We start from the raw sequence: 22732 nt of genomic DNA, 5'->3' as shown, positions 1-22732 counted from the left end.
CCTTTTGCCTCTCTTTAAATAACACAATATCCATACTATTTATAGACAATCACTTCAGACATTACTGGGTCACGGGATAACTATGGTTATGTTAAAAACGTCCATTAATCTTTTCAACGATTGAAACATTACCGTATTCGCATTGATATCGAATATGATCTTGCATCAGCAAAGACGACAGATACCAAAGACGACAGATACCAAATTCGAAGTAGGCTATACAGTATTCTCGGATCACTCAGCTGTTGCTGGGATTCAATAGTTAATTCACCACGGTATGTCTTGTTAAAGTCAAATTACAAAAATAATACCGAACGCCAAGGAAAATTCAAAACGGAAAGTCCCTTTTCAAATGACAAAATTAAAAAGCTCAAACACGTCAAACGAGTGGAAAACAACTGTCATATTACTGACTTGGTACAGGCATTTACTTGTATAGGACATGATGGATTAAACCTATAGTTGTAAAGCTAGCTTTAACTTTCTCTTGACTTACATGACAGTTGTATAGATATCATTATATTAAACAAATGTGTGTGAAAAACAAACAGATATAATAGGTTGATTGATTGTTGGTTGCTTTACGCCGCATTAGCACAAAAAGGCTATATCGCGGCGAGTGGACAGATATAATAGGTAAACATGTCAAAATTGGACAGCTGTTTTTTTTTTGTATTTTCCGTTTTCGTTTTTCCCATTGCGTCATAAATTAATTTATAATACATTGTTTTCTTTATCAACAGTTTAACCCATCTCACCTATAATAGTTATCAAAGGTACAGTCATGATAATGAATGCCTTTTCAGTCCTCACTGTATAACATTGTAGTTTACTTTATAAATACAATAGGAAGTCAACGTTAATATAATCGGTCAGAAATTGACCAATATAGACGTTACACGCAAATCTTGATATCTATTAACAAGTACTCATTTTGATGACTGAAAATGTTGGCATTTATTTGAAATGCAAATCTACTTATAAGTCAGAGCAAAAATAAATAAGCACAAAATATATATGACTGCTGCTGTGAATGAGCGTACATTTTGCACCGTCTGTATAGAGAAAATAATGGTATACGAATCTGTCCTTAAATGGTCCCAACAAGACCAACATCTCAAACACACAGGTCATTACAAAAGATAAAACGACATCGAAAACACAAATCTTTTATTTGAGAGAAACAAAAAGATCAATAGAATAGTGGATGTTCGATATTCAGATTCCGGAAAAGATTATTATATAATTCTATGTTGTATGGTGCAAGATGCTTATTCTTTTTGATGAATCTCTTAATTCAGCTTTACACAAACATACTTTTATTAGCTAATTTAAAATCTACAGATGTAAGATTATTATTTATAAAAGTAGATTGTGTTTTATTAGTTAGTTATACATTTGCATTCATTGTTGCCAATAATACATTTTATACCTTTAGGTATCAATAATATGAATGTATAAAGCTGAATCAAATATTCGGCTCTAAGCTTTCCAAATGAAGATCAATCAAGAAAAGTGTTTTAAAAAAAAATCAAAAAAATACTGAACTCCGAAGAAAATTCATAACGGAAAGTCCCTAATCAAATGACAAAATCAAAGGATAAAACACAACAAACGAATTGACAACATCTGTCATATTCCTGACCTGGTACAAGCATTTTCAAATGTAGAAAATGGTGGATTGAACCTGGTTTAATAGCGCAAAACCTCTCACTTGTATGACAGTCGCATCAAATTCCATTATAATTACAACGATGCGTGAACAAAAAAACATAATAGGTAAACTAGTCAAAATATGGGTACATCAGTCATCTCTGTGTCACAATCTCAAAACAAACAAATAATTATCAAAAAAGCAAAAAAAAGCATCTATCAAATTTAAAAACCACAGACATTGCTTCGCGTGTTTGACGTCATAAAATGTAAAAACGTCACATAGAAAGAAATATAAAATAATTTTGCCGTTCAATGTTTTTTCAAAAACATCATTATTTCACATGGGGAATGGTGGTATACAGGGTAAAACAAACAAAATTATGTTATTTCAGAAATAGAACGAGATTTAAAATTATCCAGAAGTTCTTTAGCATTTGGAGAATCCACATATGGTTAATACCCCTACGCGAGTAAAATAATTTTGTCGTTCAAAGTATTTTCCACTTTATAATAGAACAATACCATAATGACATATAATAGAACAATAACACATTAGTGGGATCTTTAAAAGTACAGAGTCGCGTCAAATGAAACACAAAAAGTCGCACATACAAAACACACCAGCAAAAATGAAAGATAATACAAACACATTGACGGGATGTATAAGTACCGAGTCACGTCAAATGGATATCACAGAAAACAGACCAAACAGTAAAAGTAATATTAATAATAGAACAAAGACAATTGAAAGAACAATATAACACGTTGTTAAGATGATAAACAACGTCAGTACGCATAATATATACATCAAGACCATCAAGACCATCATATATTATTTGTGAAGAATCCGACGCATGAAATTTATACATTGTTGTTTTCATTTTTTATTCCGGATGCAGTTGCTGTCATCCAGGTTTTTTAGTGCTAGTGTTTTTTACCACTGTACATGGTTAGTTTTGTTAAGATCAGTAAATATACAGTCAGATTGGCCTGGTCATTACCCCTGTTTAAAAATTGAAGGTTATCGCATACTGAGAATATTATCAATAAGTAAGACAATTTGACCCAACATTGCGATTCGCATTGCTTCGCATCATCTTGCAAAGCTATGCGTTTATAGGATATGCTTCTTCTTCTTCTTCTATTCGTAAATCCTTCCAGTTATGGAACACCTCCTCATCAGCGGATATCATCCAGACGGGAGTTAATTAAGCACGCAATAATTAAATTATTACTAATATCGGTTCTCATTGGTGGCATTATGGTATGGCTAATATTATAGTGGCTACAATGATACGTAGAATGTTGAACATGTCACGGACAGATTAAGAGATAATATATGGAAACATTACAGTATGGTATTCAAAATTAGATTCTAGTAAACAATTTAAATACTTGCGCCATATTCTCTTTAAACTTTAAAGGGGCACTAGCTGTCAAATTCATGGTCACCGATTTGATTCAAATTCTAATATTTGAATAACAACAATGTAAAACATTTATCCAAATCATAAAAAGTCTAAAATAAGCTATTTGCATGGCATAGGGTCGAGAATATGCAGCTTCGTTTCGTGTGTAGTTTAGTCTAGACGCCATCTAATTAATTATCTAGTTGGCCTCCTAATACTTCCGATGACCATATAAGTGATATAAACATAAATAAAGATATAAATTAATAGAGCGTGTAATTGGATTTTTCTATGTCTGTTTAATTTTATATTATATATTGAAAATATAAGTTAAACATCGTATTTATTTGTATAAGAACGAGTGTCTGTTGATCGAACAAGTGAATTGAATGATTTACCTATGTTTCACTTTAAATGTGGACATTCATTTCTTTTAAATAACTATGAGCAAACAATTTACGTGTTATCAATCACAAGCTAAGGGGTTCAATTGAAGTTCACATGAATACGGATTTAATGAGGTCGAATTATTACTTGCAAGTGAATAATAAATTATCAATAGTTCTTCGCTTATTTTGACAAAATAAACCTATACTGGCTGCTAAAAGCGAATTATTATTTCATTATTTCACTTTCATCAATGATTGAAAAAAAATATTATATTTTAGATTTTGTATATGTCTCGTAGCTTGTGCCCCTTTAAGATAAGGATGAGAACTGATAATCTTAATTGAAACAATTATTATTATGAACCGGCACTGAGTCGTGTCATTATATGATATGGCTTTGAGATTGTTACATGATTATCTGCGGATCTATATTATTTTCTGAATATACCGTTTGCAAAATTAAATATTTGAAATAATTTTAAATTGAAATAAATATATTGTTATTAATTTTTATAAAAGACGAAGATGCCAAAAAAAGCCTTAGATATATTTATAACAATGATCATTGTTTTTTTATGAACAGAATGCGTGAGATCACCCCCAGTTTTTGGTGGGATTCGTGTTGCTTAGTCATTAGTTTTCCATGTTGTGTCATGTGCACTTTTTTGTCTGTTTGTCTTTTCATTTTAGCCATGGCGTTGTCAGTTTATTTTTGATCTATGAGTTTGACTATCCCTCTGGTATATTTCGCCCCTCTTTCATATTTTCGTAAATTCCCCAACCGGGTTTAATTATATATACAGTGTTCATCCCTAAGAAAAATAATCATTATAAGATATCTTTACTTTCAACGTAAACGATCTCGTTTTTTTACGTAACAAATAAATGTTTCCATGTTACGCGGGTTTTTCACAAAGACAAAGAAAGGACAAATTTCAAATGTAAAAATGCAACTTTATTCAATATGTGGACAACCTACAAATGGCGCATCAAAAATGATGTGTATCTTCAGAAACTGAGTGATTTTCAAGCCTCTCAAATATCCACTTTGTGTTTGTTAATACTTTGCAATTTTACTGCAACCCAACAGAACTAAAAACGTTTTGACAAGAATTTCTCAGCTGTTACGAAGAGAATAATTTGCTAAACTGCCTGAAGCTTTCTGATTTTTAGTTGTAGTATGTAAGCAGTTTTTTAGTCTGTCGTATACCCATTGAACACATGAAGTGATAAAGAGTAAATAAACATGAAACAATATTAATATCAATACATGGTAAAACCCGAAAACGTTTTATTGTTGTCTTCAAGACACCATGAGGCATTCAACAATAAGCAATATTCCTCATAACTGATAGTAAGTTCAAGTAGACCCCTATCATCGATTTGAGCAGAATTCATTGTTAAAATCATACAAAGGTACATCCATATGTTTATGTCTCTTTGTTAATTAAAGGGGCACTAGCTGTCAAATTCATGGTCACCGATTTGACTCAAATTTTCATATTTGATTTATAACAATGTAAAACATTTATCCAAACTATCAAAAGTCTAAAATAAACAGTTTACAGAGCATGGGGTAGATAATATATAGGTTCGTTTCGTGTGTATTTTAGTCCAGACGCCATCTAATTACCTATCGATTTGACCTTAGATGACCATAATGATATAATAATAATAATACTTTATTCCGAAAGCAATACAGCTTATAGGATACATATACACAATTTTACACCAATATAAGAATTTTACAAGAGATATATAATATATATAAATATAAGGTGTGCATGAAAATATATAAGCGATGTAAACATAAATAAAGATATGAATAGATTAAACCAACACGTGCAATTGGATTTTTATAGGTCTGTTTGATTTGATTTTATAGATTAAAAATAGATGTTTCTCGTTGTTTTTAACCGTATAAGAATGATTTTATGTGCATCGAATTAGTAATCAAATGATTTATCGTAGTTTCACTTTCATTGTTGGCATTCTTTTTCTTTAAATAACCAGTACACGTACAATGCATGCGTTGTCAATCTCTAGCTAGGGGTTAAATTGAAGTTCACATGAATACGGATTTAAAGAGGTCGACTCATTCACTTGCAAGTGAATTATTTCTTAGCGTAATTTGACAAAATTGAACCTTTTTGGCTGCAAAAAGCGAATTGTTATTTCACTATTTCACTTTCATTATTGATTGAACAGAAAAAATCAAACTTTAGATTTTTTTATATATCTCGTAGCTAGTGCCCCTTTAATACTTGAAAATTTCACCAAAACCGATTAGAAATGAAAACATTTTTCGAGGATTTCTCAACCTTCACTGAGAAAAATAATTTGACATTTATTTGGTTTTAGATTTTGATATCTTTATTCAAACGAAGTTCGGGAAGAGATATAGTGTTTCATTTGTCCGTCACAAAGCTAAATCTATCTATCTGTGGAAGTATATAAGTCAAAGTACATGAGATTTTTTTCACAGATGCGTCTTGAATAACCATGGGGTCCTACAAAATGTAAAAATAAGGTCATCTTGACCTACATCTTATATGAGTGGCTGATAAAAAGTTTGCTTTAGATTCTTTATCTGAGATACAACTCGTGGAGAAACATATTTTGTCAGTAGATGCGTCTTTTATAGTCAGGAGGGTCCTAAAAAATAAGTCTTCTTGACATAAAATTCATGGATGAGTAAATGAGATGAAAGACTGCGTTAAAGTTCATCTAAGATAAGTAATACAGATATTTTGTCAGTAGATCCAACTTTGATAGTCCCGAGTTTCAAATTCAAGACTTGAAAATGAATCAAATGATATGCCATTCCATCAACTGCACTTAATTAAATGATATTTGATTTCATCAACTGCACAATTTAGTAATAGCTTATAGCATTATCATAACTATAAAGAGAGGAACGACTTTGCCATAAATGTAAAATACTAGAGGATGAGAAACATTTTTCACTCTATTGTGAGTATGATAAAACTCTAAGAAATGATTTTTTTCATCACATATGTACTGAAAATAATAACTTTAATAATTTAAATGAAGAAGAAAAAATTCAATATTTACTAAATCCATCATCGCCTTTACAAACAAATAAGTTAGGATCCTTCTTGAAAAAGTCATTAGAACTGAGGGCAGGGGACTCTTAACAACTTGTTTGTTGTTAAAAAAAAATTGATGCTGTTGTTATTGTGTATGTTTAATATGTATGTTTATTGTGTTTATTGTGTTAATATATGTTGGTCACAAACTGTAAAGTTTATATGACAATAAAATATTTGATTTGATTTGATTTGATTTATATAAAGATTCTATCTATGAGCATTTTGCACTTTTTTGTACACCACAATCCTCATTACTTCCAGCCCCAAAATTTGGTGCGTGCGCCAATTTACTCTCTTGTTAATATCTGTCATATGTATATCTTTTTCTAATGACTTTGAATTATGCACGACTCGTTTACGTATGCTTATTTACAGTATATCACCGGCCTTGCTAATTGTTTTTATGGATATGTCTATTCACTGATGCGTCAATGGTGTCAATTCAGTACTGCTTTATTAATTATAATCGGTTATTTATTTGTAAGGTTTCAATATCATTTTATACAGTTTAAAATTTAACAGGCATAAAACATGCATATTTTGGGGCCATTTATAGCTGGCTATGCGGTATGGGCTTTGCTCATTGTTCAAGGCCACACGTTGACCTATAATAGTTGTTAATTACTGTGTCATCATATACAAAAAGAATAGAGTGAAAAATAAAAGGGCAGGATAGAGATTACGATTCCTAGCCCCACCCCCTTTTTTATCCCTATAAAAAAAACAAATCAAATAATTACTGTAGCTCCCTTACTCGATCTTGAAACAACTGAACAATGGAATAGATTTCAAAAACCTATACACTCTATTTCAGGCAATACAATGGACCAACCAACTAAGCTTTTCTAATAAAAGAAGAAATTCTCTTCGATAAAAAATAGAATACAAAACTTTATTCATAATTTAGCCTTATTAAATCTGTACTACTTTTCTGATTTTTTTTTTTTTTCATTTAATTATGTATTTTCTCCTGGAGCTGCTTCATACCGGAAATTAATCTTATCCGGCTTCTATCTTTTTTCTTTGGAAAATGAAAGGCATCTCTGAAGCCTTACTTTTTCAATTTCAGTGCTGACACCATTGAAAAAAATCAATAATAGTGATTAAAAATATACAACAAAAAAAACCTGACATTTCAACCGTATGATTGACCACTTTAAATTATAGATCTGTTAAAAAAAATCTACAGAAATAGAGAAATTTGCAGAGTAAAGAAGGATAAAATTATCAGGTTATGGGTTCATTGTACTTCCGTTATATCCACCACAATTCTCTTTACTCACACTTTCATTTCATAAAATTGCGAGGTATCAAAGTCACAAAGTGGCATTCTTAAATGTTGCCCCATCATGATACTATAAATGCTTAAAATATAATGATTTTCGTAAATAATTAATACTAGACGGTATTTATCATTCTACCTTTTATTGTTATGTTGTAGATAACTAACGAAAACCAAGTACAAACAAAATAGCTTAACTATAAATTTTATACTTATATTGTTTATATATAATATTAATTGTCCCTTCATTTCATAATTGGTTATCAATGATAGCAGATAGTACATTTCCGCTTATCCCATATATATATTAAATGCTGTCACCAAAAAACGTCCAGCCTTGCATCTTTGTTTTTGATGGCGATGTATAGTTCTTGTTTTGTAAGATGACGAGTAAATCAATCATATTCCTCTAATTCAAAAACGTTTGTAATATTGCTGGTACTTGGTGATATTGTTTTGTTTGATCTGTTGATTTGTTTATTACTAACGATACTGCATTGTTCATTGCGTTCGGAAGAGCTAACTTGGTGATCCGTATTTGATTTGTTGTTTTTTGTGTTTTTCCCAGTTGTGTCATTACGTATCCAGTCTTCCTGTTCAATATCTGTGTATACAGTCACTGCACTGCTACAGGAATGCTGGCAAACTGGTTTAGCTTCAGTTGTACCCATATCTAGCTTCTGAAAAATTAAAGGACAATATTATATCATCTTTTTTTTCTATATGACAAACATATCAACCTGAGACACCAATATAGTCCAGAGAACTCTGAGTAAGTGATTATCATATATACACATTATTACACACTACAATGGCGGTTTATTTTCTGATAAGGTTGATAAAAGTGGAGTTCCTTTCCAAATTTTTCCAGGATCGTATGCTAAACTGATATGGGTCTATTATCTGTATCATCACTGAAGTAAATTATTGCTATTACAGGACTATTATGGACGAAAAGACTCAAATTAAATAAATAAATGGCTGATCGTTTTCAGGTATCACTCTCGACTATACTTGAATAAAAAGTCATTGGTCACAGAAAACTAACTGTTACAGATCTAAAGCAAATATCTGTTATGTTAATGTTTGAATTACACGTCTATTGACATAAAAGATTCTTAAATATTAAATGTGAAATTAATTGATTTCTCAAATGCTTCTTTTGTCAGTAAAAATCCGGGTATTCCCGTTATAATGCTCGCAAAAAAATAATGGTATGAGCTTTAGAAACGGGACGAAAAGCATGCTCGTTGGCTGTGTATGAACACATTGAAACTCTGGCTAGAAAAATGTGCTATGAGCTGAAATGCCGCACACAAAAAAGATAAGAGATTGATCACAAGTTCAGTATAATAAGTGATAATTTGAAATAGTTCCTTATTTTTACCATGCATTTGACTATTTTATGAAAATTGAAGATTCAAAAACAAAAGTTTTCAAGATAATATATATTAAGTACATTTAAAGACTAATAACAATATCTATAAAATTAGGTAGTTTTAAATTGTAAAGGAAAACTTATGTATTTTGTTGAATTGTTCTAAACCTGAACCAATGTACATAACACCCTTTTAAATAAATTTTTTCATCATGACTTCTATAGCACCTCCAACTAACAAATATAATTTAAAATGAAAACTGATTAAATACTGGAATGAAAATACGAATGTTGTGTTATAATTTTTTTTAAATTATTTAAAATAAAGGAATGTATCTCCCTCATGCAAAGATATGATTCTTTGTTTTTAAGAAGCTTTGGATTTTCAAATATTTGGCCTCTGGCATCACTGAAGAGACATTAATTGCGAATCTGGTGCCGTAATAAAAATTGAATTTAAAATTTTACTTGTATATATATTATTCAGTTCCTACCTAACTTTTCATTACACCTAAGTACATTACAATTATTTAATTGTATGGTTTAAAACTATAATGAATATCCTATGAATGGAAAATAATATTGCCTTAAATCAGCTATTTGCTCATATGTTTATATATACCCTTTTGTTTTAAGGTGTATAATAGTTGCTGCAATTATACCCTACATGTAGTGCTTCACAATTAATGGAGGAACATACAAGAAACTGTACTGAACATAGAACCTCAAAATGAACGGCAACATAAAACGAAATACTCACAATACTTTTTGATCACTATATAAGCAGAGTAACGGGAGTCATTTTTTGTACAAGTACAAATACACGTACAAATAATCCAAAAAAAATATTTGAGTACGTTATTTGGAAAATCTGATTGCAGGACAAAGTATTTTCTCGGTGACAATTGGTAGTACTATTGTGTTGCTAAGGTTATATTGGCTAGACTCGGATAAATAATGTGTAACATATTCTGGACAGGAGAACATGTTAAATACGGAAGATAAGCTCTCATCAAAAATAGTGAAAAGCTCTTACCTTAAAGTTCAAATGATTTTAGTGTTCCGGGTTATCATTAATTATAACCTCCACGTACAGAATATGTAAACCAGTGTCCCTGGTAATCATGAATAATAACCTCTACGTACTAGTATATATAAATGTTTTGCGTTTGTCTGGAGAAAGAATGTATAAGTTGTTGTTGTTTGTCATACACCACCAGTCGGATTAAGAAGATTAACTTAAAGGATTACTTCTTCAAACCTCTGTTGAAACGCGACCGTTCATTGTGTTCATTTTAATTAATTTTGTAATCCGTCTTTCATAGGCTTATCAAAGAGGACTATACGTTGACATTACAGGTGTTACACAATCTAGTTTTTCACGTTTGGAAGAAAATTAAGAATATTATGTGGGGTCATGTATTCAGTGATATAGGTACAATGGATAAGCGTTGATTCTTGAGAGAGAAAAAAAACATGAGCCCGGAGGGCGAATGGTTTGTTTTTCATGAATCAACGCTTATCCATTGTATCTATAACTTAAACAATTGTGTTAATGTCTTTTAAAAATTAACGCCTATTCTTAATTAGAAGGTATTGTAAGTGAGTTTAAATAACCATGTTATCGTGTCAAACAATTCATTACAATAAATTGAATATCACAATTAAATGGCTAAAACAAAAATAAAAATATATTATAACACAACACGTCTGTCCTTAAAGATCTTCATACTATTAGGAATCTGAATATTGCCAGTTCTTTACAAAATAAGATATATTCGAACTTATTTCTATTAAAATTGAAAATGGAAATGGAGAATGTGTCAAAGGGAATACAACCCGACAAAGAACATTCTAATTCTAGAAACATCACGATTTTCTAGCATAAGAATTTACGAATTATTAGTTGTAAAATTATGTAGTAAAACAGATGAAATCATATTATTTTAATTTATAAAACAAAAGTGGACAAATCATGAGAATGTAATCAGTTTTGTTTCAAATATGTGGAATAGCCAACAATAATCCAAAAATAAACGACCAAACTCGCTTTTATTACACAAATTATCCACAATAACATACAAAACAAGAACAAAAACTTGAAAAGTAGAGAATAGGGACAACAAAGATAATTCAGGGATTCGAACCTAAAAATACAAGTCCGTACCTTAAACTCATTTATCTTACCATGAAACCTCGTGGCTACCTATTCATACTATTCGTTTGTCTATAATTATCTATACTATTAAACGAGAAGACCTCATTTTGTGTGTCGCTTCTCTTCCTTCCACAATAAATCAATCATCATGCCTCTGTGTCCTATAGGCAGCATGCATAGTCGCATTTGTCATCCATTTTTATGATTATTCAGATTGAGTTATTTTGGGAGAAAAACGACAAAAAAGAGTCCGGATATGATTCCGTCATCGGACTGACTTTTAGTCATAGATAAGATTTCCTGTTTTAAAGATGCACAAATACAACCAATCGTATGATAGATAACAAAAATAAAAAATAAATAAGCCAATCTCCATATCATGGTGTTTAGATCGCAAGAACCACAACTATTATACCTCCTTATAGGGGACAATTATTTTTCGCATTTATCTACATGTAAACTACGATTATACTACTTTAATATATAGAGACTCTCTGTATTCTGTCTACTGTTTTCTTTGAAATGTTTACTATTTAAGGGGTCATACCAGTTGCATTTATATTCAAAATAAGTAAAACATTTGACATAAGTACAACTAATCGTATGATGGATAACAAAAATGGAAAAAAATAAGCCATTCAGAGCGTTCTCAAGATCGCAAGAATCACAACTGTTATACCTCCTTAGAGAGGACAATTATTTTTCGCGTTTCATATCATGGTGTTTAGATCGCAAGAACCACAACTATTATACCTCCTTAGAGAAGACAATTATGTTTCGCGTTTATCTACATGTAAACTACGATTATACTACTTTAATATATAGAGACTGTCTGTATTCTGTCAGGGACTTTCTATGTTAGTATGTTAGTATAGAAAGTCGGCCTTGATTCTGTCTACTGTTTTCTTTGAAATTTTTACTATTTAAGGGGTCATACCACTTGCATATATATTAAAATAAGTAAAACATGCTCAACTTCATCTAAAACTACCTCGACCAAAAACTTTAACCTGAAGCGGGACAGATACGGACGGACGAACGAACGAACGAACAGATGTACAGACTAGAAAACATAATGCCCATAAATGGGGCATAACAATAATTTATTGTTGAAAGGTAAAATAGTGATTTGGCAAAAATTAAAGTAAGGTAGAGATTAGAAGTAGGCAGGACCTTTTTCGGGGCGTCGGGATTTCATGGTTTTAAGCCCCGGATTTCGGAATCAGGACCCCTCCGACCACCCCTCAAACTAGCCTTAGTCATTTATACATGATTCAGATCCTACCATTGGCATGTTAATAAGGCTATCAAAAGAAAAGAAAAAACACTGATGGATTGTCCTAGAAGCATATTTTACTAGACTAATAATAGTCTATATATAAGCAGTTACATTTATTTAATATTTGAAACAGTGCAAATTGTTAATTTGATTTGACTTTTACCAAAAGAAGCATTGTAGCAAAGGAGAAGAATAATTGTGGTCTAAGGCCATACACACGAAAATAATTGAATTTAATAGAAAGGAAACAAATATCGGACTTTGGAAAAAGGGAGAGGGCTTTTGATACCTTTTATGAAATTCTCCATACATAATATCTTTTACAAAAAATCATCCTACAAGATCCACCAACAGTCCACAAGCTACATATATGCCCGCTATTTCGCGGGTGTGTTCTAGTGTATATATAAAGGTAGAAGCCCTGTGTGACTGTTGTACCGATGTATATCATACATTCATTTATATATATAAAATAGACACCTATTGTTAGCCCAGAGGTTTCGTCGATATGTTGATGTCAGTATCACGTATCAGAATTCATGGACGGGTTCGAATCCCAGTGAAAGCATATAGAAATCACAAAAATGAAAGGTAAGTTTTTAAAACAATTCCATTAGTGAACAGAAATCAGTTAATTAGTCAATTCAAACTTAATGAAATAAGGCACACAAAGGAAACAAAAGAATCTAATATGGTGAGTCCATTTCAGTGACAGATTTAGGAAGCGTTGATTCTAGAAAAAGAATCCACGGTAAATGAATAGGCTGACGTCACCACAATGGTTTAAACTTTCAAATTCATGCGTTCAAAGTGGCGTTTCTGAATTTTTTAATTATTAACCTAAACATCCGCTGGCTGCCGTTTCATAAAGCAATTGCTAATAACGACTAACGTAGATTTTAGCGTGTAACTAGTGACTATATATATAACGACTACGTTTACGTGCGTTTCATAAAGCATACGTTGACGAATCGTTAGATTTATCGATCGCTATATATAGTCGCTATTTATTTTTAGAACGGGAATCCCAGGATTTCGCACTCTCTATCGTTGGAGAAAAATATGCTTGTATACGACGGAGAGTAAGAGTTTTAATCCAAGAAAGCCATATTAATAATTGTTCCTCCAAAAAGGTAGACTTACTCAAATTGTTTCTAATTTAAGTAAAAGAATAATATTCATGCAAGTCCTAGATAAGTTGAAATCTCCGTTGAATGGTCTATTCTAAACAAACACAATTTTGTAAAATAAATTCCACAGCCAAAAAATCTCAGCATTTAATTTTAGTACCACTTCTATCTTTAGTTATGTTAGATAAATGAACAAATGTAACCTCCGTAGAATGTAATCTCCGTTGACGTTTTGGTAAAAAGTGCTTTCTATCACGTCCGCAATTTTATCGAGTATGGCATACGGAATAAACATATATAAGTTAATTATTACGAACGGCAAATATATATATATAGATTACAGCAAAATTACATAACTTGTAATTCAGGCGACATAAGAAGACACCATGAAACAATTTTTGAACTGCATAAAGGATACTATTTGTCAATTTTGATAGCATCTGAAAAAAATTAAAGGGGGAAAACTATTTTAGTTTCTTCTTTTTAATTTAAATATCTCGGATAAGGAACAGAAGTTAAGATGGCATAATGTATATTTTATCATATTTGATTTGTGATATGAGGTACTAGTACTGAGAAGCTGAACGTTCAGTTTTATAACAGAGACAGTGCTGTTGGTTAGACGACATAAAAAAAAATATGATATCCGATAGAATAAAAATTCGATCACTAGAACTAGGTTGTACTCGCGAGTACATAAATATTCTGCGCTGAACGTAATTGGTGAAAATAATTCCAAATTAGCGCTTCAGACGCATGAAATGTATTACTTGGCTCTTTTATCTTTTTATCTCACTATTACTGTAACAGAGCTTTTTGAAGTCAATAGTTATCTTGGTCTGACCTCTGTCACGAATTGTTTTATCAGTGGTATGAAATGTTATCATTGCTGAATAATTAAAATACATGTATTATTCAGAAGAATCCGTTATTTTCTATTCTTTTTTTTGATTGTCAATTTTTTTGGTACTTTTTTTTTAGGGGGGGGGTCATTATTTTCTATTCTATAAACCATATGATATATATTGGGTTATTTCAAATAAATATCTGATATTCAAACAGAAAAGAATGGATAATATTACTAGTATAAGATTATCAACAAGGATATGCTATTTAGTAAATCGATTTTAGTGGTCTCTTTTAAAATTAAAAAGTCGGTGAGATCAATATGCTACAACCAACCAGCAAAGAAGGTTGCCTACTATGAATAAAAAATCTATGGAAACTATTTTTATATATGGAATAATGCTGTTTTGGGTGTTGGTTTTTTTTTTGTGTCGTCTCTCTCTCTTTCTCTCTTGTCCTGGTTTTGTTTATATGTATTTTTATTGGACTTTTAAAAATTCGTTTTCAACGACAAGGCATGCAGCATCAAAATTATTGTTTGAAAGTTATTCTCTTTGTCATTAATCTGCATGAAATATTACGATATTGCGATCGTGGCCTAGTGGGACTGCGGTATAACATTATCAAATAAGAGATTCGTTTAATCCTTTGGTCTAATACCGCAGTCCCACTAGGCCACGATCGCACTACGATCTGTGAAAAAAATGCAAATTTTGAAGATCGTAGTACGAGCGTGTAGATCGCAGTAAGGTCGTATCACGGTCCTGGTGAGGTCTTCAAGATCGTGAAAAGCGTGGCCAACTTTGAACATGTTCAAACCAATCGTGGTGCGGTCGTGGCGAAATCAGGTCGTAGTAGAAGCGTAGTGAGAGCGCACTATGATCGTAGTAAGATCGCAAAGGTCGTTGTATAATCGTAGCGAGAGCGTAATTCTGTTCAGAGAGATTGCGCTACGATCTAACAACGGCGTTACCACGACCTCACTACGACCATCACGTTCTCCCCGCGACCAAACTACGCTTCCACTACGCTTCCACTACGACTATACCACGCTGTTCACGACCGTAGTACGATTCTAGCACGCCCTTGCCGTCCTCATCACGCTCTTCTCACTACCTGACTACGTTTACACCACGACCATCATTCTCATTGTCATTTTCACATAAAGTATATAAAAAAGCTCCCTAGATTTTGTTTGTCTGAATGTAATTATCCATTTGCTCTAACGGCTCAACCATGCTTCTCATTTTTATGTAGATTAGACCGTTGGTTTTCCCGTTTAAATGGTTTTACACTAGTTGGGCCCTTTATAGCGTGTTGTTCGGTGTGAGCCAAGAATCCGTGTTGAAGGCCGTACCTTGGCCTATAATGGTTTACTTTTATAAATTTTAACTTGGATGGAGATTTGTCTCATTGGCACACATACCACATCTTCCTATATCTATTGACACATCTTAGTACTATCTGTGTCATCTCTGCTATCGTTCACTAAAATATCGTCATTTGAGCTTTATGGACCAGCAATAGGTTGTAATTTAGGTTGGATTGGTCGGTCCGACATCTCTGCTTGATCAGGATTCGTTAATTTGCTCCCTCTTTTCTACATCAACCCCTACCCCCGTGTAGTACGTATTAATCAGAAATAGAAGGAATTGAACTATATTGATATGGAACACAATGTTGACGTTATTGCTGAAAACGTAGTAAGATCGCGGTATGGACGTAGTATAATCGTGGTAAGAACGTGTTTTAATCGCAGTAAGATCGTGTTGCAATCGGATAACTCGTGGTATGGTCGTAGTAAGAACGTGAAGAGCGTAGAAAGATCTTGATAAGCGTAGTAAGGTCGCAGAATAAGCGCGGTGAGAAGCATCGTGAAAGCAAAGAAAATTTACATTTTCATGCCGCTCATACCGCGACCTCACCACGATGTAAATTTGTTTTAGATCGCGGAAAGCATGATGCGATCGTGGTCTAGTGGGACTGGGGCTTAACTTAGTTATTTTAGCATTACCCATGCTTGTTAACTATTTTAATAGGATAGGTACTCATGTATTCATGGTTTCAAGAGATTAATTAGTCAATACCATAACAAAATATTCACGTTTTATTAACATTTTCTTTTCTGGACATTGGTTCACGAATAATGCATTTTGCATGCAGTCAGTTTATTATATTTTAGACAAAGAGAGTGTTAAAAAATTATAAAATAAATATATAATTGTTCTTAAACACAAGTACATGTACATATATCTGACCTGAAATTCAGACCAATCGGGCAACTTGTTGTTGGGCTGCTGCCCCTGAATTGGTAATTTTAAGAAAATTTCAGGCATTTTGGTCGTTATCTTGAATATTATTATAGATAGAGATAAACTATAAATGGCAATAATGTACAGCAAAGTAAGAGCTACAAGTAAGTCATCTTGACCAAAGTGGTCTACTGACCCCTTAATGAGTTATTGTCCTTTATAGTCAACTTTTTACAATTTTCAAAAAATTTTGGAAATTTTTATAAATTTATTTTCCACTGTCACTTCTGGGCCAACTTTATTATAGATAGAGATCATTGTAAGCAGCAAGATTGTTCAATAAAGTAAGATCTACGAACACATCACCAACACCAAAACACAATTTTGTCATGAATCCATCTGTGTCCTTTGTTTAATATGCACATAGACCAAGGTGAGCGGCACAGGCTCTTTAGAGCCTCTTAAAGAGCCTCTAGTTCACGTTTGTATTGAGCAGACCACAACAAACGGGACCGATCACGCATCAATCTACGCATAGCTACGTATAAAGCCGTTTTAAGTACGGATCGACACGATTCGCTACGTATATATTGCCGTTTCGCTAAGTTTTGTAAACGTATCAAAACGGGATAGCTGAAACGTGATAGTGTGACTGTATAAAAATTAGGTACTTTTTTTTAAATATAAATGCAATTATTCAGTTCTTACTTTTGGTATTATTAAAATTATGTTCGCAGAGGCTTTCGAATTAAAAAAAAACACTGTGTATTTTGTATTGCTATACAGGTATAATATTTAAGGTCCTACATCTATATTTTGATGTCTTTACTTATGTTTTGGCGTTGCACAAGATCATGTGTATCTCTGACTTTTTATGACGTCTTTACGCTGCGTCCACTGGATGTGTACTGATTGATAATTATAATCTTGGATATATGATATCGTTTGTTCTGAGGAGAGAGTAAGACGCCCGCTTATAATTTAGCAATAGTTTTTACAAGTGAATTCTTTAAATAGTATTATATATATCTTTATTCTCATAAAGCCAATGCATTACATCGGTACAGAGATAACAGATACAACAATAAATATTTACAATATGTACAAAACAAGCGAGAGAGGTTACAAAAGTTACAAGCCAGGAGTACAAACACTAGTATTTATATTTTTTATAAAAGAACAAAGCTTTTTCAGAACTGGTTTTCTTGTACTTGACATAAGTTCAGAGAATTTAACTGTATTTTGCCGTTTTGTAAAATATTCAGTTAAAAAATCTTTGCGTTTTTGATGGAAAAAATTGCATTCAAATATAAAATGATATTCGTCACCTATTTGTCGATTGTTACATAGACAGCAAAAGCGGTTTTCTCTGATCACGTTTTGCCATCTTCCTGTTTCAATCGGCAGCTTAGTATTAGTCGTTCTAAATCGACAAAAAACAATAGCGTCTTTGAAGTCCAAAATATTAAAATATTCTTCGAATTCCAAGTTTTTCTTAAAAATTTTGTAGTTAATACCTTTTGGTGAATTTTGAATGAGGGAATTCCAGTTCTGAATATATTGATCTAGCAATCTCTGCTTTATAACAGTTTTTAACCATTCTTTATTAACAAAATTTTGTGACTCCCATATGTATGAGAAACCACAATCTTGAAATATTTTTTGTATAAACAGGATCCATTTTATCTGGACATTATGGTGCTCGTTCATATGACGAGAAAGTTGATATAATATGAAGGAAAACTTTGCTTGTTTACCGGATATCAAATTTGCCCAGAATAGTACTGTTCGAACTTTAATATCTATTTCGATCGGATGACGACCTAGTTCCCCGTAAACCATATAATTTGGCGTTGAGGATTTCAAGTTTAAAAGAATTTTACAAAATTTTAAATGAATCTTTTCCAGGATATCATTATTACCAAAGCCCTATATTTCGCACCCATACAATAGAATGGGCTTGATCATTTTGTCAAAAAGGTCAAGCTGACATTTAACAGAAAGCTGATACATCCTTCCTATTTTCAGAACTTCGTACATGGCTTTTAAGGCCTTATCGGATAAATATTTTTTAGTCATATTAAAGTTTCCTGTTTTAGTAAAAACAATACCCAAATAGTTAAACTGCTTTACTAACTCAATGCTTATGCCATTATAAGTAAATTGGAGATTTTTTGGCAAACGTCCCAAACCAAATACTAGGGTTTTAGTTTTGTCAACATTTACTTTCAGTTTCCAAACCTTACAATAGTCATGAAAGGCATTGAGTTGCGTCTGCAGATCCTGTGCTGTTTCGGCCAACAGCACCGTGTCATCTGCGTATGATATGATATGATAAAAAGTTTTAGATGTATTTTTAATTCTCTTTCAAGATCTTCTGATAAGGTTTTAAGTCCTGTAATATTTTTACTAACCAAGAAATCTTCTAAATCGTTTAAAAATAAAGAAAATAGGAAAGGTGATAAGTTTTCTCCTTGTCGTACGCCGTTGTCACAAGCAAAGTATTCTGAATTACAATTATTGTATGATATACGAGATTTAGTATCACAGTACATATTAGATATAACCTTATACATCTTACCATTTATATTATTTAACAACATTTTATAAAACAAACCATCTCGCCATACAGTGTCAAAAGCCTTCTCAAAATCTATAAAGGCACAATATAATTTCTTTTTCCTACATTTCTATAATTCAAAAAAAGAATACAAGGTAAAAATATTATCTGTAGTAGAATATTTTTGCCGAAAACCACTTTGATTTTCTTGTATTAAGGTAAACTCTTCTGAAAAATCATTAAGTCTTTTATTCAAAACTGCTGTAAATAGTTTTCCCAGACAGCTAACGATAGTAATTGGTCTATAATTCTTTGGATCTTTGGAGTTTCCTTTGTTTTTATAAATTGGTTTAATTGTACCTATAAGCCACCTATGTGGAATAAGACCTTTATCAAATATAATATTAAAAAGTTTCTCATAAATGCATAAAAACTGGTTTGATGTGGATTTTATGTATTCGTTTATAATTTCGTCTTCACCACAAGCTTTGTCATTCTTCAGTTTTTTAATAGACTGGAGAATTTCATCTTTTGAAAAAGGCGAATTTATATGTTCATCATGATTATCTATAATGTCTTTAAATTCTGGATAATTCACGCGAGACTTTATTCCACAGCAGTTCAGGCATAAAATGTTTAGATCACTACCAGCTGAAATATTTTTCTAGGACTGTTACATGTATCGCTACTGGTTGAAGTCGAAGCATTATAAATGTCTGAATTCGGGAGTGAGAATATATTACTGCTTTTAAAATCATTTTCAATATTCGTTTTTGTATGTTGTCTAGCTGGTTGTTCTCCGTGGCCACTCTAATATTGGTTTGGTTGTGTGTTGTTCGCATGTGTTGATGGAGAAGGTATGGAATCACTGTTTCTGATATTTCTTCTTATAGGGCTGTTATCTGACTCAGTCCTAGCTCGTTTTGATCTCGGTGGGATTGGCGGGCTCTGGTTGGTTGCCTCAATTTTCTGTTGTGTCATTTTTGCCGGTGTTTGAGAATGTGTCTTTATTTTCTCTTCCATGTATAATTTCCCGTTTATAAATAGTTTATCCCGTACCAGGCTTGCCATTTTGCCGTCCTGTTTGGCTTTCTTTAAGATAGGATAAAGCTTTTTCCGCGCTTGTTCAATTTCAAACGGAAACTGCTCTTTAATCCCAAAAGGTTTTCCTCTAAGGTGGTAAGCACTAGTAAGCACCATCTCTAAATCTTTTCTGAACAAAAACCTTGCAACTATTGGCCTCGTTCCATTAAAGCCCTGTTTTCCAAACCGATGGGCATTTCCGAACTCTATTCGATGGTTTATTTTAAGTTCGTTTTGTAAGAAATTTCTAAGTTTTTCTTCAACATGCTCATCCTTCTGGTATTGTAGACCAGAAAATATCAGATTATTTTTCATAGAGCGACACTTTAAATCTATCAAACTTTCTTCCATTTTTTGAATAACGTTAGATTGATCAGTGACTTTTGCGGTGTTTGATTTTTTCACTTCCGATCCTATTTTTTCCATTTCCAATTTCAGCTCTTGAATTTCCTGTTTATTCCCGGTACATTGGTTGATAACGTCATCCACCACTGTGCTTAAACCTACAAAACTGTTCTCAGTCTGTTCGTTTCTTTCATTTATAGTTTTGACCGCGTTCTCTATTTCTTCTAGCTTGAAGGTAATTCGTTCTATTTGGTCAAATTTCCTCTCAATTTTACCCATTCTTTCCTCCATTTTTGTAAGTGTCTTTAATATTTCTACAAGAACGGTAGGTTCTGCAATTGAAGCTTCTTCATTTGAGCTATCGGAATTCATTATTTTGTTTCCAATTTAGGAAATAAGAAAAAAAGAAAAAAAGTTGGCCGTAGTTAGGCTACCATTTTGTTGAACAATAGCGTTACTAAGTGGAACAATCGAGTTCCCCTTTATGACGACGTTATTCGTTGTGTTGTTTTTTCCAACAGTCTAGGCTGAATGAATATTATAAAAATTATGGCTTTGGTGCGGTGTTTGACTGAACCAGTCTTACCTTTTAACTCAGAATGAAATGCTGGTTAAATTTACATAGTTTTTTCATATGATACTCTCCTTCATACATGTAAGACTTGGATTTTTAACGAGAGCAAATTTCCGTACAGCCTTCTCACAACACATCCGGGCCTCCTTCCTATTCAAAGCTATAGAAAAATCCTACAACTTTTTTTATATCACTAACAATGGTGTATTGAATTAATACATTATATTAAGCTATGGTTAAATCTCCCTTAGAAACCCCTTCACACAGCTTATATCAATCATATTGGTTTTTATAAGTACATTTATCCTGAAAATTTAAAACTGAATAGATTTTTTAGTCCTCACTTTCTTAAGAAAAAAATTCAAATCTTAGAGTACTGTCACAAAAAATGGAGAATGACCCTAGCCTGCAGTTCAGTGGTACACAACTAAAATTTCAACAAAATGTTGTAGTAGTTGTTAAATGATAGAATTCAGTTGAATTTTAGATTTCAACTTTAATCAAATGTTTTGATTGAGAAGGTGCAGATCTCTTCCATTTGTCCAAATTGACTCCATGGTGAATTCTTAACTAAGGAAATGAAATTACATTAAACAACAATTGATTGCAATATTGTCAAACTTTCTACATGTTCTACCTGTTCTTTTGTTCATTTTTGCATGTAGACTATCAAAAGTTCCCCCCCCTCCCCCTCCCCCAATTTTTTTTTAAACAATGGTCGTCTTTCACCTCAGAGCTCTTCAGCTCTTTGATTAAAATAAAATAATAGCAGTTTGTCGTCGAAAGCACATTTGCATATTTACAAGTCTGAGTATTTGCACTGATTAATTTGATGAACTACGACCTTTTGATAGTATCTCTACTCTTCATTAACAAAGTTCATTTTTCCCTTTTCATGTTTTCTTCCGGCTGCTGCTGACATGTCGAGATATATAAATTTAACAACAAAAGTTGATAACGGGGTTTCGTTTATGACATCAATACTTTAAATATTCGGATATTGTAAGTAAAACAATTCATTGTAGTGCAAGTGAAACGATTCAGGGCCGTTGTTTGGCTTTTTTATTGTTAAAATGTATCATATCTTACCTGTTCAAATAAAATTGGCGCAAATAAAAATCAAAAATTGGCGCAAATGCCGCCCAGTATAAATTTCAAACCAGAGAAAGCAAACCAATACAACGTCACATGGTATTTTTTTAATCGTTCACATGACCTTTAACTCCGATAATACGTTACGACACCATAGTCAAAATCATCAGATTCTGAAATTTTTTA

At 32.3% G+C, this 22732-nt stretch overlaps 1 long non-coding RNA gene across 1 annotated transcript; it reads right to left on the bottom strand.

Moving 5' to 3' along the window:
- Positions 1–7973: 7973 nt before the first annotated feature.
- LOC143066314 (uncharacterized) lies at positions 7974–10873 on the bottom strand. The gene is made up of 2 exons (XR_012975546.1): positions 10264–10873; positions 7974–8529 (listed from the first exon to the last, which is right to left on the bottom strand). It is a non-coding gene; the product is annotated as an uncharacterized LOC143066314 (long non-coding RNA).
- Between the last annotated feature and the right edge of the window lie 11859 nt (positions 10874–22732).

Source organism: Mytilus galloprovincialis, chromosome 3 (assembly GCF_965363235.1).
Source record: "Mytilus galloprovincialis chromosome 3, xbMytGall1.hap1.1, whole genome shotgun sequence".
NCBI classification, from domain to species: Eukaryota; Metazoa; Mollusca; class Bivalvia; order Mytilida; family Mytilidae; genus Mytilus; species Mytilus galloprovincialis.
The sequence above is the reverse complement of the archived record's forward strand: the minus strand, read 5'-3'. Positions and strand labels throughout refer to the sequence as shown.